Source organism: Mastomys coucha, unplaced genomic scaffold (genome assembly GCF_008632895.1).
Source record: "Mastomys coucha isolate ucsf_1 unplaced genomic scaffold, UCSF_Mcou_1 pScaffold3, whole genome shotgun sequence".
NCBI classification, from domain to species: Eukaryota; Metazoa; Chordata; class Mammalia; order Rodentia; family Muridae; genus Mastomys; species Mastomys coucha.
The window spans coordinates 22,708,559-22,721,984 of NW_022196909.1; the positions used below are offsets into that span (position 1 = coordinate 22,708,559).

The window sequence follows — 13,426 nt, forward strand, 5'->3', positions numbered from 1 at the left end:
TTGCCCAGCATAAATTAACATACTTATCTGAAAGGAAGTGTGATAATCAACACTTACTACATTGGTAACAAACATAAACTTTGACAAGGAAGAATTCCTTCTTTGAAGGACACTGTGACCCCTAATGGCTATGACACACAGTTTATATATAAAAGTTTCCTCCTTGTATTGAGTTCTTGTGTGTGTTTTATGTGGATGGGGATATTTGCTACATTGTTTAAATTCAAAGGGTTTGTTACCAATCTGTTCTTTCACTCTTTGAAGGAAAATGAGGATAATGGAATTAGATACTGTTCATATGGGTTCTCTACATGAACAGACTGGTGTCTCTTAAAGAAACTATGCTAGCTGAAGTATTTGCCACACTGAATGCACTGGTACAGTTTCTCCCCAGTATGCCTTCTTTCATTTAATCGATGGTAAGAGTGGTGTGTGAAGGTTTTACCACAGTCCTTACATTTGTAGGGTTTCTCTCCAATGAGGCTTCTTTTGTGAAATTGAAGGTAATTATATCTTGAAAAGGCATTGCCATAGTGCTTACACTCATAGGGTTTTTCTCCAGTGTGTGTTCTCTCATGCATTCAAATCGAGTACTGAAACCTAAATGCTTTACAGCAGAGCTTACACTCATAGGATTTTTCTCCAGAGTTCTTTCATGCACTTGAAGTAAAGAGGGATAAATGAAGGACTTAACATACTCTTTACATTCATGTAATATTTCTCCACCATGAGCTATTTTATGTCTATGATAGGAAGCCTGACACCTGAAGGCTTTCCCACATTATTGGCATTCATAGGGTTTTCCTCCAGTATGAAACTTTTCATGTAACTTCAGAGAAGTAAGCCACCTAAAAGCTTTCCCACATTCTTTAAATTCATAGGGTTTTTCTCCAGTATGAATTCTTTTATGTAACTTAAGGGTCCTGTGACTTCTGAAAATTTTCCCACGTTGTTTACATTCATAGGGTCTTTCCTCAGTATGAATTCTTTCATGCAACTGAAGGACGCTGTGATACGTGAAGGCTCTCCCACACTTACACTCATAGGGTTTTTCTCCAGTATGGATTTATTCATGTAAGTGAAGGGCACTAAGACCTATAAAAGCTTTCCCACAGTCTTTACACTCGTAGGGCTTTTTTCCACTATGAATTCTTTCATGTAACTGAATGGCACTGGGATACCTAAAGGCTTTACCACACTCTTGACACACATAGAGTTTTTTTCCAGTATGAATTTTTTCTTCTTTTAGAAGGGAACTGGAAGTTTTCTCACACAGATTACTTTCACAATCATTTTCCTTAGTCTAGCTTCCTCTGACTAAGGAAGTCATAGTTGTGATGTCCATTGTAAGCTAGGTGGTACAGACCAAAGGAATTTAAACATATCTCTCACACAGAGGATTCACTCGAAGTCTTAGTTTCATTGTATCCTTCAATACTTGTGTGAAAATTAGAATCAGGTGGCTTTTCTTTGTATTCCTCATGTTCATACTTAGATTTATTTCAGGATCTTCACAATGGTCTTCAATTGTCTCATCTTCCCATTCATATTCTGTGGCAGTGAAGTTCCTGAAGGTCTCCAGCATCACATCTCCATCGAGAGTCTTCTGAGAAGGATCTAGCAAATCCAGCTCATCCTGGGTGAAGATCTCTTCAAAGCTCACCAAACCCTCATCAGAACTGGAGAGTCCAACAATGGCTGTCTCCATGATGAAGAGGTTCCGTCCACAAGGTTGGAAGGAGCTTTCATCCGGTCCTAAGGGCTTAGAAGATACTGAGACAGCTTCTTCAGTGGTCTTCAGTCCACACTTGAAGGCCCAAGAAGCTGACTCCAATGTTAGGGAAGGATGGCAGCAGCAGAGGCAATGAGTCAAATGCACTCACCTGCAAGAAGTGAAGACAAGCAGGGAAGAAACACTGCTCCTTATTTGGATTTCTCAAAGTGCCACCTACTCTATGACAAAGACAGGATCTTATCACCTCACTTAATCCTCCCTGAAATTTCCTGGCAGACCTTTGATGAAGTAGCACAATCTTTTCTAGAACTGCTTCGGGAATACCATTCGAAAGAAACCCTTGGACAAAGACTCAGAAAATTTCACAAAATTAACTCACACTTAATGCTAGACATACAAAGACCACAATGTCTAGACCACAGCACAGAGAACACAGCAGGCATAAGTGCAACAGCAAAAGCACAAATGGGCTGCCAGCATTGGATGGTGTTGTCATTTTTTTCTGTCTTAATAACCCATTTATTTTACTTTGTACTGCCTTTTTACACATGGATATAGGACCTTCTGTTTGGGTAACCTTTACCTACCAGGAACAGCATTTGTGACAAATACCTATTTCCTTCCTCAAGTAGCCATCAATTCTCCAAAGCCTCACACCTTGGATGAGCGGTGGCAAGCTCCTTTGCTGGAGTACTGAATAAACTCCAGGACAGATGTGTCACAGACCACCTGAGACATTGTAACATCATATGACTATTTATCTTTGAAATAACAATAATTTCATAGTATGTTAAGATAGACTGATATGCGTTTACTTAACTATTGGCTAAGAACAATAATATCTGATTGATAGCTCAGGAAGACAAAGCTTTATATTTTACCTACGGAGAAAACAATCAGAAGCAAAAGATTGAATAATACAAAGTAGAATAGAAAAAAAACAGCTAAAATAAAAACATTGATGTTACCAAAAGCTTTTTCCTTAACTGTTATATTGACAAAGACTGTTGTTAAATTTAAATGTTAAATTTAAAAATGTTAAAGTTGTTAAAATGTACAGCTTTCAAGGGCTGGAGAAATGGCTCAGATGTTAAGAGTACTATATGCTTTTTCAGAGGAACACAGTTCAATTACCATCATTGACTTGGTAGCTCAAATACAGTCTGGGATTACAGTCTCAAGGGATATGAGACAGTATCCCATGACCTTCAAAGGCACCAGGTAACCAAGGGGTACACCTGCAAACAGATAAAACATACATAGGAAGAATAACAGTAATCAAATTCTCTAACATTTATTGTTTACTACTTAATTACTTTAGAATGCAGCAGAATTCCAGCTTTCATAGTTTATACTTGCCTTCAGTCCAGGTTATCTTACCATAACAACAGCATGCCTTTAGAAATACTTCACTTTGTAGATAAATAAATAAATATTGAGGAGCTTGTTAGTGATTGTACACATTTATAATTTTGAGTCTTCCAGATGAGCACTTAAAAAAATGAGCCATTACTATTTTAATATACACTTACATTCATATGTTAATATTTTGTAATCAGTTGCTTTCACATTCATTTGCAGAGAAGATCCTGAGGGCAGAATTGACAATGCTGTCCATAAAGCATCAAGGAGTCCCTATCCCTTATGGACAACTTCCGAGACCATAAGTGAATTTGGAAAATTGCAGAGAGTTATTTTACAATTTCTATATTTACCCATACACAAATTCTTCTGCTAAAGTTTAATTTATATGTAGTAGAATAAGAGATTAGCAGCACTTTTGAATAGTAAAAGAGAAATGTTATAAAGAAGCACTGCACTTTGTTAAAAGTTTGTTATTATGATCTTTCTTAATGTGTTATTGTTTATACCTTTGCTAAGTAAACTAAATTTCACTTGAACATAAGCACTGTGATTCACTTGGGTTTATCTAATAGTTGAAATGGGTATTAGTTGACCAATAAATGGGTAAGATAAAGTGTTTAGTATTGAGGTGCTGGATAAAGAGACAATTCAGTCATGTTTTAGGGTGGTGAGCAGAATAGCAAAGGATTACATCCTGCTAATTGGCCTAGCCAGCTATGTACTTGTATGCACTATTCCTGATTTTTTTCTTTATTTTTTTGAGACTCTAATTGAAAACAGCTAATTGAAACCTCAGAAAACTTCAAATAATAAGGGATTTTGAACTTCTAAACTTATGATCACATAAGTTGGAAGGATGCTATACTCTACTCTACCATCTACCCACCATAAATTTATGGATTGAAGGCAAAATTCAAATACGCTATAAGATAAATAAATAAATAAAATAGCATTTCTTGTCTTCAATTGCATGTAAAGTTTAAAAACTATAAGTACCTGTAGCTCTGCATTTGTGAATGTTTGTGTATATGTGTGTGTGTGTGTGAGAGAGAGAGAGAGCACTTGATAAAGTGCTAAACAAGTGTAATGTCATCTAGTTTTACCTATTATATCAAAGTAACAATGCAATTTAAATATTTTAATAAAAAGTTCAAACATTGATGCTTTATAAATAATACATGTATATGAATTCTTTGAGAATTTTATCTAATATGTCTTGATAATATTGACTCATTCATATCTCCTATTCTTCTTTCCACCCCACCTTCGGAGATGATCCCTGAGCCTAAAGAAGAGAGACTATTTTGTAAATGTAGAAATTGGGGGTAAGCATCTGGAGGCTATTTGACCTCTAGTGTTTGAACAGACTTAGGTGTCTATAGTGCTCTCCATCAACTGAAAATGAAAGCATCATTTGTGAGGGGTGAGAGCTATACTTAACTGTGTACTTAATCTTTTACAATTTTTTACAATGACAATTTAATGTAGTTAGGACACAATTAAAACTATGGGGGTTTAAGAAATTTTAATCTAATTCCTTTTAGATTTGTTTTATACATAGGTCAATATATAGGCATGCATGTTTGTGTGTGTGTGTATGTGTGTATTATACAAATACTTTATGTATGTATGTGAGAGAGAGAGCAAGAGAAAGAGACAGAGAGAGAAAGACAGAGACAGGGATAAAGACAGAGAGAGAGCAAGGGAAAGCCTGGTAAAGTTCTAAACCATGTAACCTAATTGTGTATATTATATTGAAGTAAAAACATGACTTAAATATTTTGATAAAATTCAAGCATTATTGAAAGTTTAGAACTATTCTTATCTGTATATTCCAGCCTCAGAAATAGCATAGATTCTTCTAGTTCTGCTTGATTAGTTTCCGTTTCGGTTGAGGCATCGTTCACCTCCATAGCTGCTAGCAATATGCTTAAACTTAAATGCAGTTTCTGATGTGTGGTGAGATTCAAATGTAGTAAAGTCCTAGATAATAGTAAATAATGAATACACCTGTTATATTGGAAGTATGCTATTAGTATCTTTTCATTGATACATTCTTTTAGAATACATTCCTTGGAAATGATTTTAAATTGGTGAAATGAAAGTTTCTTGATGTGATTGACTTATTTTATCTGCTTTCAAACAGTGAAGCTAAGTGCAGTTGTATCTATGAGGACTGCTAGGGCAGTGAGGTGGGAGTAGGTGGGTGGGTTGGGGACCACACTCATAGAAGTAGGTTAAGGGGGAATGGAATAGGGGTTTTTCTGAGGGTAAACCAGGAAAGGGGATAACATTTGAAATGTAAATAAATAAAATAAATTGGGAAAAAAATAGTTTGGCTTGCTTAGTACCTGGTTACTGGAATCAGGGCAAGATGGCTGCTTAGGGCTATCCTACCAGTGTAGGGTGGGCAAAACTGCTGAGGCTATCCCCTAGATGGATTTAGTGTGTATGTACATGTGTGTGTTTGTATGTGTCTTAGTCAGTGTACTGGCTGGTTTTGTGGGTCAACTTGACACAGGCTGGAGTTATCACAGAGAAGGAAGCTTCAGTTGGAGAAGTGCCTCCATGAGACCCAGCTGTGAGGTATTTTCTCAACTAGTGATCAAGGGGGTAGGGCCCCTTATAGGTGGTGCCATCCCTGGGCTGAAAGTCTTGGGTTCTACAAGAGAGTAGGCTGAGCAAGCCAGGGGAAGCAAGCCAGTAAAGAACATCTCTCCATGGCCTCTGCATCAACTCCTGCTTCCTAACCTGCTTGAGTTCCAGTCCTGGCTTGCTCTGGTGATCAAGAGCAATGTGAAAGTAAGCTGAATAAACCCTTTCCTCCCCAACTTGCTTCTTGGTTTCTATTTCTGCACAAATATCAGGACCAAGAGAGCTCCTACAGCTGATAAACAACTTCAGCAAAGTGGCTAGATATAAAATTAACTCAAACAAATCAGTAGCCTTCCTCTACTCAAATGATTAAAGGGTGAGAAAGAATTTAGAGAAATTACATCATTCACAATACTCACAAATAATATGAAATATCTTGGTGTGACTCTATCCAAGCAAGTGAAGGATCTGTATGGCAAGAACTTCAAGTCTCTGAGGAAAGAAATTAAAGACCTCAGAAGATGGGAAGATTTCCCATGCTCATGGATTGGCAAGATTAACATAGTAAAAATGGTCATACTACCAAAAGAAATCTACAGATCCAATGCAATCCCCAACAAAATTCCAACTCAATTCTTCATAGACTTTGAAAGAGCAATTCTCAAATTCATTTAGAATAACAAAAACAAAACAAAACAGAAAACAAACAAACAAAAAAAACCAAACAACAACAAAACAAGGATAGCAAAAACTATTCTCAACAATGAAAATAAAGTAAAAAAAAAAGCTTCTGATGGAATCACCATCCCTGACCTTAAGCTACATTATAGAACGATAGTGAACAAAACAAAGCAAAACAAAAAAACCTGCATGGTATTGTTACAGAATCAGGCAAGTAGATCATTGGAATAGAATTGAAGACCCAGAAATGAACCCACACACCTATGGTCATTTGATTTTTGATAAAGTATCTAAAACCATCAGGTGGAAAAAAAGACAGCATTTTCCACAAATGGTACTGGTTCAACTAGAGGTCTGCATGTAGAAGAATGCACATTGATTCATACCTGTCGCCTTGCACAAAGCTCAAGTTCAAATGGATCAAGAACCTCCACATAAATCAAGATATACTGAAACTAATAGAAGAGAAATTAGGGATGATCCTTAAATGGTTGGGCACAGGGAAAAACATCCTGAACAGAACACCAATGGCTTATGTTTTAAGAGCAACAATTGACAAATGGGACCTCAGAAAATTGTAAAGCTTCTGTAAAGCAAGGGACATTTCTCATAAATCAAAATGACAACCCACAGATTGGGAAAAGATATTTACCAACCCTATTTACATCCAATAGAGGGTTAATATCCAATATATACAAAGGACTTAAGAATGCAGACTCCAGAGAACCAAATAACCCTAATAAAAAGTGAAGAGAGCTAAACAGAGAATTCTCAAACAAGTAATCTTGAATGGCTGATAAACGCTTAAAGAAATATTCATCATCCTTACTCATCAGGGAAATGCAAATCAAAGCAATCCTGAGATTCCACCTCACACAAATCAGAATGGCCAAGATCAAAATAGCAGGATACAGCAAATGCTGGAAAGGATGTGGAGAAAGAAGACTCCTTCATTGTTGGTAGGATTTTAAGCTGCTACAACCCTTCTGGAAATCAAGCTGGTGGTTCTTCAGAAAATTGGACATAGTTCTACCAGAGGATCCAGCTATACCAGTCCTGGGCATATACCCAAAAGATACTCTAACATATAACAAGGACACATGCCCCACTGTGTACATAACAGCCTTATTTATAATAGCCAGAAGCTGGATATATCCCTGATGTTCCTTAATAGAAGAACTGATACAGAAAATGTGTACATGTACACAATGAAGTACTACACAGTGATAAAAAACAATGACTTCCTGAAATTCTTAGGCAAATGGATGGAACTAGAAAATATCATCCTGAGTGAGGTAACCTAGACACAAAAGAACACACATGGTATATACTCACTAATATGTGGATACTAACCCAAAAGCTCACAATGCGTATGATACAACCTACAGAATCATATGGAGCATAGAAAGAAAGATGATCAGGGAGTAGATGCTTCAGTCCTGTATTAAGGGGGGAGATGGAAGGAGAGGGAGACAAAGGACGGAGAATGGAGGAGGAGGAAGTAAAGGTGGCAGTATCAGAATCTGGAGAAGATGTGAGAAAGTTAAAGAGGGTCTGGAAATCGAATAAAAATAGGTAGCAGGGTGGATGAGGAACTGGGGATAGCCACCGGAGAGTCTCAGATACCAGAGAAATATGAAGGCTCCCAGGACCCAATGGGATTGACTTTAGCCATAGTGCCCAGAGAAGGGGGAGCTACACCCTGTGGAGACCACCTCCAGTAGATAGGCACGGCCCCTGGTCAAGGAATGGAGCCACCCACCCATCTCAAAGGTTTTGTTTGTTTGTTTGTTTTTGTTTTTTAAATTCAGAAATGTTCCTATCCAAAGGAAGAACAGGGGCAAAAGTGGAACAGAGACTGAAGGAAGGGCCAACAGGGGAACAGCCCCACCTGAGGCTACATATTGTTTCCAGACACAAAACCCAACACTGTTGCAGTGGTCAAGAAGTGCTTGCGGTCTGGAACCAAGTGTGGCAGTTCTTGGGAAGGTCTGACCAGCAGCCTGTGCTTGGAGCCAACCATCAGGCTGAACTCAGGGAACCTGGTAGGACAGCTGGCAGAAAAACTGGAGGAGCAGAGGGGGATTACAACCCCATTGGAATAACAACATAGGCTGGCTTGACCACCCAGTTCTCCCTGAGACTAGACCTCCAACCAAAGAGTATACCTAAATGGAACTTTGACTCCAGATACATATGTAGCAGAGGATGGCCTTGCCTGACAGCAATGAGAGGAGAGGCCCTTGGACCCAGGGAGCTTTGATGTTCCAGAATAGGGGTATGGTGGAACAGTGTGGTGGGAAAGTGGGTATGGGTGGGGGAGTACTCTCACACAGGTAAAAGGGAGGAGGGAGGTAGATGTGGCATGCGGGGGTGGTCGAGGGGTAACAGGGAAGTAGGATATCATGGGATGGGGGTTTGGTGGAGGGAGCAATCAGGAAGTGGGATATCATTTCAGATGTAAACGAATGGAATGATTAATAAAATTTATTTAAAAAGTTATAAAGCATATATATATATACTCTCATATATGCATAAGTGTACATATATATAACATATATATTATTTGTATTAAATATTTTATTATTCTGAAAAATCAACTAAGCCAGTAATTCTGATGTTCATATAATTCTTAAGTGTATATTATTTCCAACAATGTTACCTTTAGGTAAATAATTTACAAATAATATTGGTAAACCATTTATTTTTCTTTTTGTCTCATGGAACAAATGGAGGTCTGTTGAGGAAGGGGCACCGTCTTGGACGCAAGGGCGAGGAGGAGTGGGATGAGGAGCTATGGAAAGGAGGACCAGATATAAATAAATAATATAGTAAAAAATTAATTATGCATGCAAGTGTATCTGTGTGAAGATATATGTATTTACATTCAGGTACCCAAAGAAGCTAGAGAGAGAATCCATATTCCCTGGACCCAGAGTTCCAAGTACTTGTGAGCTATGCGATGTGGATGCTGGAAAACAAACTTATGTCCCAAGGAAGAGCATCAAGTTCTCTTAATGGCTGAGCCATTTCTCCATTCCTTCCAGGAGATGTGTTATCCTTCTCTATAGTATCTTTCTCTATCTCTTACCTTTCTGGAATATTGTTCAAATACTGTCAATGGGAATAATTTTTAAGGCCTTATATGTGGCTTGTGAACTCACCAAACATTGATTATATAGACTTCTTTTTACATTATTTATAACTTGTTATTATAAGTTAATAGGTGAAAAATCTTTAAATTTCAGAGAAAATGTTTATTTTACACAGAAAACAAGAATTCTCAAAGAATTTTACCCACTTATGTAGATTTCTTTGCCACATGACATGCATACCTACATATGTAATAAAATATGCCACAAAATTAGCACATTGTTCACTAAAAATTAATTTCTGTGGTAAAAATTACCACAGGAAGCAAAAGGCTTATAGAAAAACAACTGAATGTTCAAAGTAGCTGTTATTTGTAGAGAATAAAGTTTAGAGATGGGCGGTCACTGTTTAACTGAGACAACATAATCATACAAAATATTCATAACTATAATATATAATAGATACATTTTCTAATACAGAGTCAATCTCAGATGTTAAGTAAAAATTAATTCAAAATTCAGTTCTAAAACCACAATATCCCTTTTATATTAAATTTTTGTTTTAGAAAAATAAGGTCTTTTATACTTGTTCTACACTACTGTCTTCAAAGTCAATGAACTTTGTGGAAGTAAAATCAAGGCATTTGGGTAACTGATGACTCTGGCACTAAAATCTCCTTTATCCCAGGACTTATCTTCTGTTCCAGCATCATCTTTACCAAAACATCTCCTATTTTATACACAAAATTTGCTAATATGTTTGTCTACTTGCTTCTTCTCTACTGTTGTGATGAAAGGTCCGGGTCTCTATACACGGTAGATAGCACTTTGCCAATGAGGTATACTACTATCTCTGTTACAATCTGTAAGTCCAAAGGAAAAATTGTACTAGCTTCTATACCGTAGTCCCACTTTTCTGACATAGCTACTTACTTTATTTCTCTATTTGTTTAGTTAAATTCCATATGATATTTTAACTTCTTCAGCTTCCAGTTGTTAGGTACTTGTGGTAGGTGAACAAAAATATCTCTTATACTTCCGTAAGGACCAACTTGAGTAATAAAAAAAATAGAAAATGTACAGTCTGAGGAAGAAAGGAAAACCAAGAAGTAGAATTAAACTAAGCCCTCTCTTCAAGTAGATAATCAGATTAAAGAAAAGCCTAATGTTAAATGTAATAAAGAGAGTGGTGACCTTAGGAAACAACTCCACCCAGCCTACATTCAAAACTGGGAAAGGGAATTAAACAAAAAGTTTACACACCTTTAATCTCAGCACTCAGGATAATAAGACAGGATGATTTCAAGGCCACCTTTGTCTACAAAAGGTAGCCAGGCTTACACAATACAGGAATCCATCAAAATCAGAAAGCTGATGAAGGAATAATTTAACTATGGGGCCATGCTCCAGCCTCAGCATGCAGCAGAACTTGACAGCTTCAGCCTTGTAGATCTGTCTTTAGAGTAAAGGATAGAAGAAAGCGGTTATGAAATCTCTCCATGAGTAAGGAAAGCCGCTGAGGCTAGGCATGTGTCAGAGCGTCCCTGCATAGATACCTAGGATTTCCATTCTGGGAAGCTGTAGAAAATGAAGCTTGTGTTGCCATAAAGACCTCAAAATGTTGGAGATGCCATAGCCCTGGGATAACAGCCAAGGAAAACTGCTAACAGGGAGAGGAACCAGCCCAAGAGACCGAAGTGTGTTGCAGGCAACAAGGATTAAAGGAGTCAGTGATCTGAAGAGTGTTTTTACATCGGACATGGAGATGCAGCGTTTGGAGTTTTGCCTGGCTGTTTTTTTCAAAGTGTTTGCTCATTATGCTCCCTGCTGGAATTCTTATGTACATCCTGTGTCATTATATAAGTATGTGATCAACTTTTTAATTTTTATTTCACAGGGGGTTATTCTAAAGAAGTTGCATGAGTCTCAGAAGAGACTTTGGATTTTTTAAGCAAAGGAGTAGTGCTGTTAGTAGGTGTGACTCTGTTGGACTCCTGTGTCACTAGGAGCAGGCTTTGAGGTCTCAGATGCTCAAGCCAGGACTATTGTGACTTTCTCTTACTGCTGCCTGCAGTTCCAGATATTGGTCTCTCAGTTTCTTCTTCAGCACCACGTCTACCTGCTTGCTGCCACTGTTCTTGCCATGACAATAATGGATTAAACCTCTAAAACTGTAAGTCAGCATCAATAAACATTTCTTATTTTTAAAAAAAGAAATATAAAATTACATTATCTGAAATGGTGTTTGGAAATTCTGTACTTGGATACTGAAATGGTCTGAATAAATTTTATACTCATGTGTTTGAAAACTTGACCTCTAGTCAGTGACACTCTTAAGGGATGTGTCCTTGTTAGAATTGATGTGGACTTGAAGAAAATATGTCACAGTGAGAGTGGGCTTTGTGGTCCTAGCCAGTCTTCTCCTAACTGGTGGTGGTATTCTTGGCTCCTTATCCAACATCATGTGTGCTTGCATGCAGCCATGCTTCCTGCCATGATGCTAATGGACTCAACCTCTGAACCCTATGAGTCAGTCTCAAGTAAATATTGTGCTTTATAGAACTGGCTTGGTCATTCTGCCTCCTCTCAGCAATGCAAACCCTAACTAAGATAGGCAATAACAGAAAATGCATTTCATTTCACAGACTCAAATAGTATAGCCCTGACAATAATCTCAACAATGGAAACACTAAGAACATAATAACAGGAAATGCATTTCCATTTCACAACCTCAAGGGCATCCTACGAAGGTAGACAGTTGGGTGATGGCATAAAATAATGTTTCACAAAATTCCTTTCCTGCTTTTTAATATATTCTGAAGGCTCCATATTTATTTATTTCCCTTTCCTAGAACTTGAAAAAAGTATTATTTATTTCCTCCATGATTTTCTTCTTTTCTGTAGCTCTTTGTTTTTGGAATATAGTCTGTTTCTTTCACTTAGTTAAGGTATTTTGTTTTTCTATGTCTGTATGACTTGATAAGTTTTAATATTTTGTTTTCTGAATGGACATTTTTGTTTTGTATTACAACCAACCAGCTGTTGGACCAAGGGCTTAAGGTCAAATTTGAGATTCAACAGAATCAGTGAACTCCAGGCAACTATTGACCCTTTATGTGGCTTATCTGAAGTTTTTATTTCAAAATAATTCCAAATAAGGTTCAAAGCAGCTTCAGAGAGGCAATGATAAACTTTTACCAGATGTACTGAGGATGCAAAAAATCTCACAGCCAAGGAAGAGAACCTTGCATAATGTCTTTGATTGAGCTAAGCTAAAAGAAGCTAAAAGAAGAAAACACAGTACCTGCATGCCATGTATGAGCAGATAGAAGTATTCCTTCCAGAGGAATAAAGAAAGGTTTAAGGTAACAGACTTTATGCAACAGTAAAACATAAGAAAGTCTATATTATATTCAAGATACAGACAGTAATTTATCTCAGTTCTTGATGCAGATAAGCTAAGATTCAAAACATGTTTTCTTGAATATTTTCTCAGTGAACCAAAGGAGTCTGTAAGATAATGTAGGCATATTAAAAATAATGTAGAATAGAAAGTTTATCTTGAGGGTCAAGGAGGTTACTTACAATGGAGAGGACATTAATCCAAGTACATCAAATTTTTTGTACTCATATTAATATAAAAATAGCAATTGTATTTTGGCCAGGATAACATGAGAGGACTCAGCCAGAGCTCCATATACTCGGACCAGGAATAAGTAGTTACTGACACTCTGATATTCTTTACTGAGTTTTTCACACAGTTAACGGCTTACTGGTGTATCACAAAATTCACAAATGATTTCTAGAATCTCAATAACCATATCTCTGATTGGATGGTTGCCTTTCTTTTACTGCATTTTAAGTCAGGGAAGAAAATTAATTGTATTTGTTCTCATCAAGTTATTCTTTTTTTTTTGTTTTGTTTTGTTTTTTGTTTGTTTTTTTTTTGTTTTTTTTT

The 13,426-nt window shown here is 37.1% G+C and overlaps 1 pseudogene; it reads right to left on the reverse strand.

Annotated features, from left to right (window-relative positions):
- Nucleotides 1-251: 251 nt before the first annotated feature.
- LOC116075401 lies at nt 252-1,708 on the reverse strand (annotated as a pseudogene).
- Nucleotides 1,709-13,426: the final 11,718 nt, after the last annotated feature.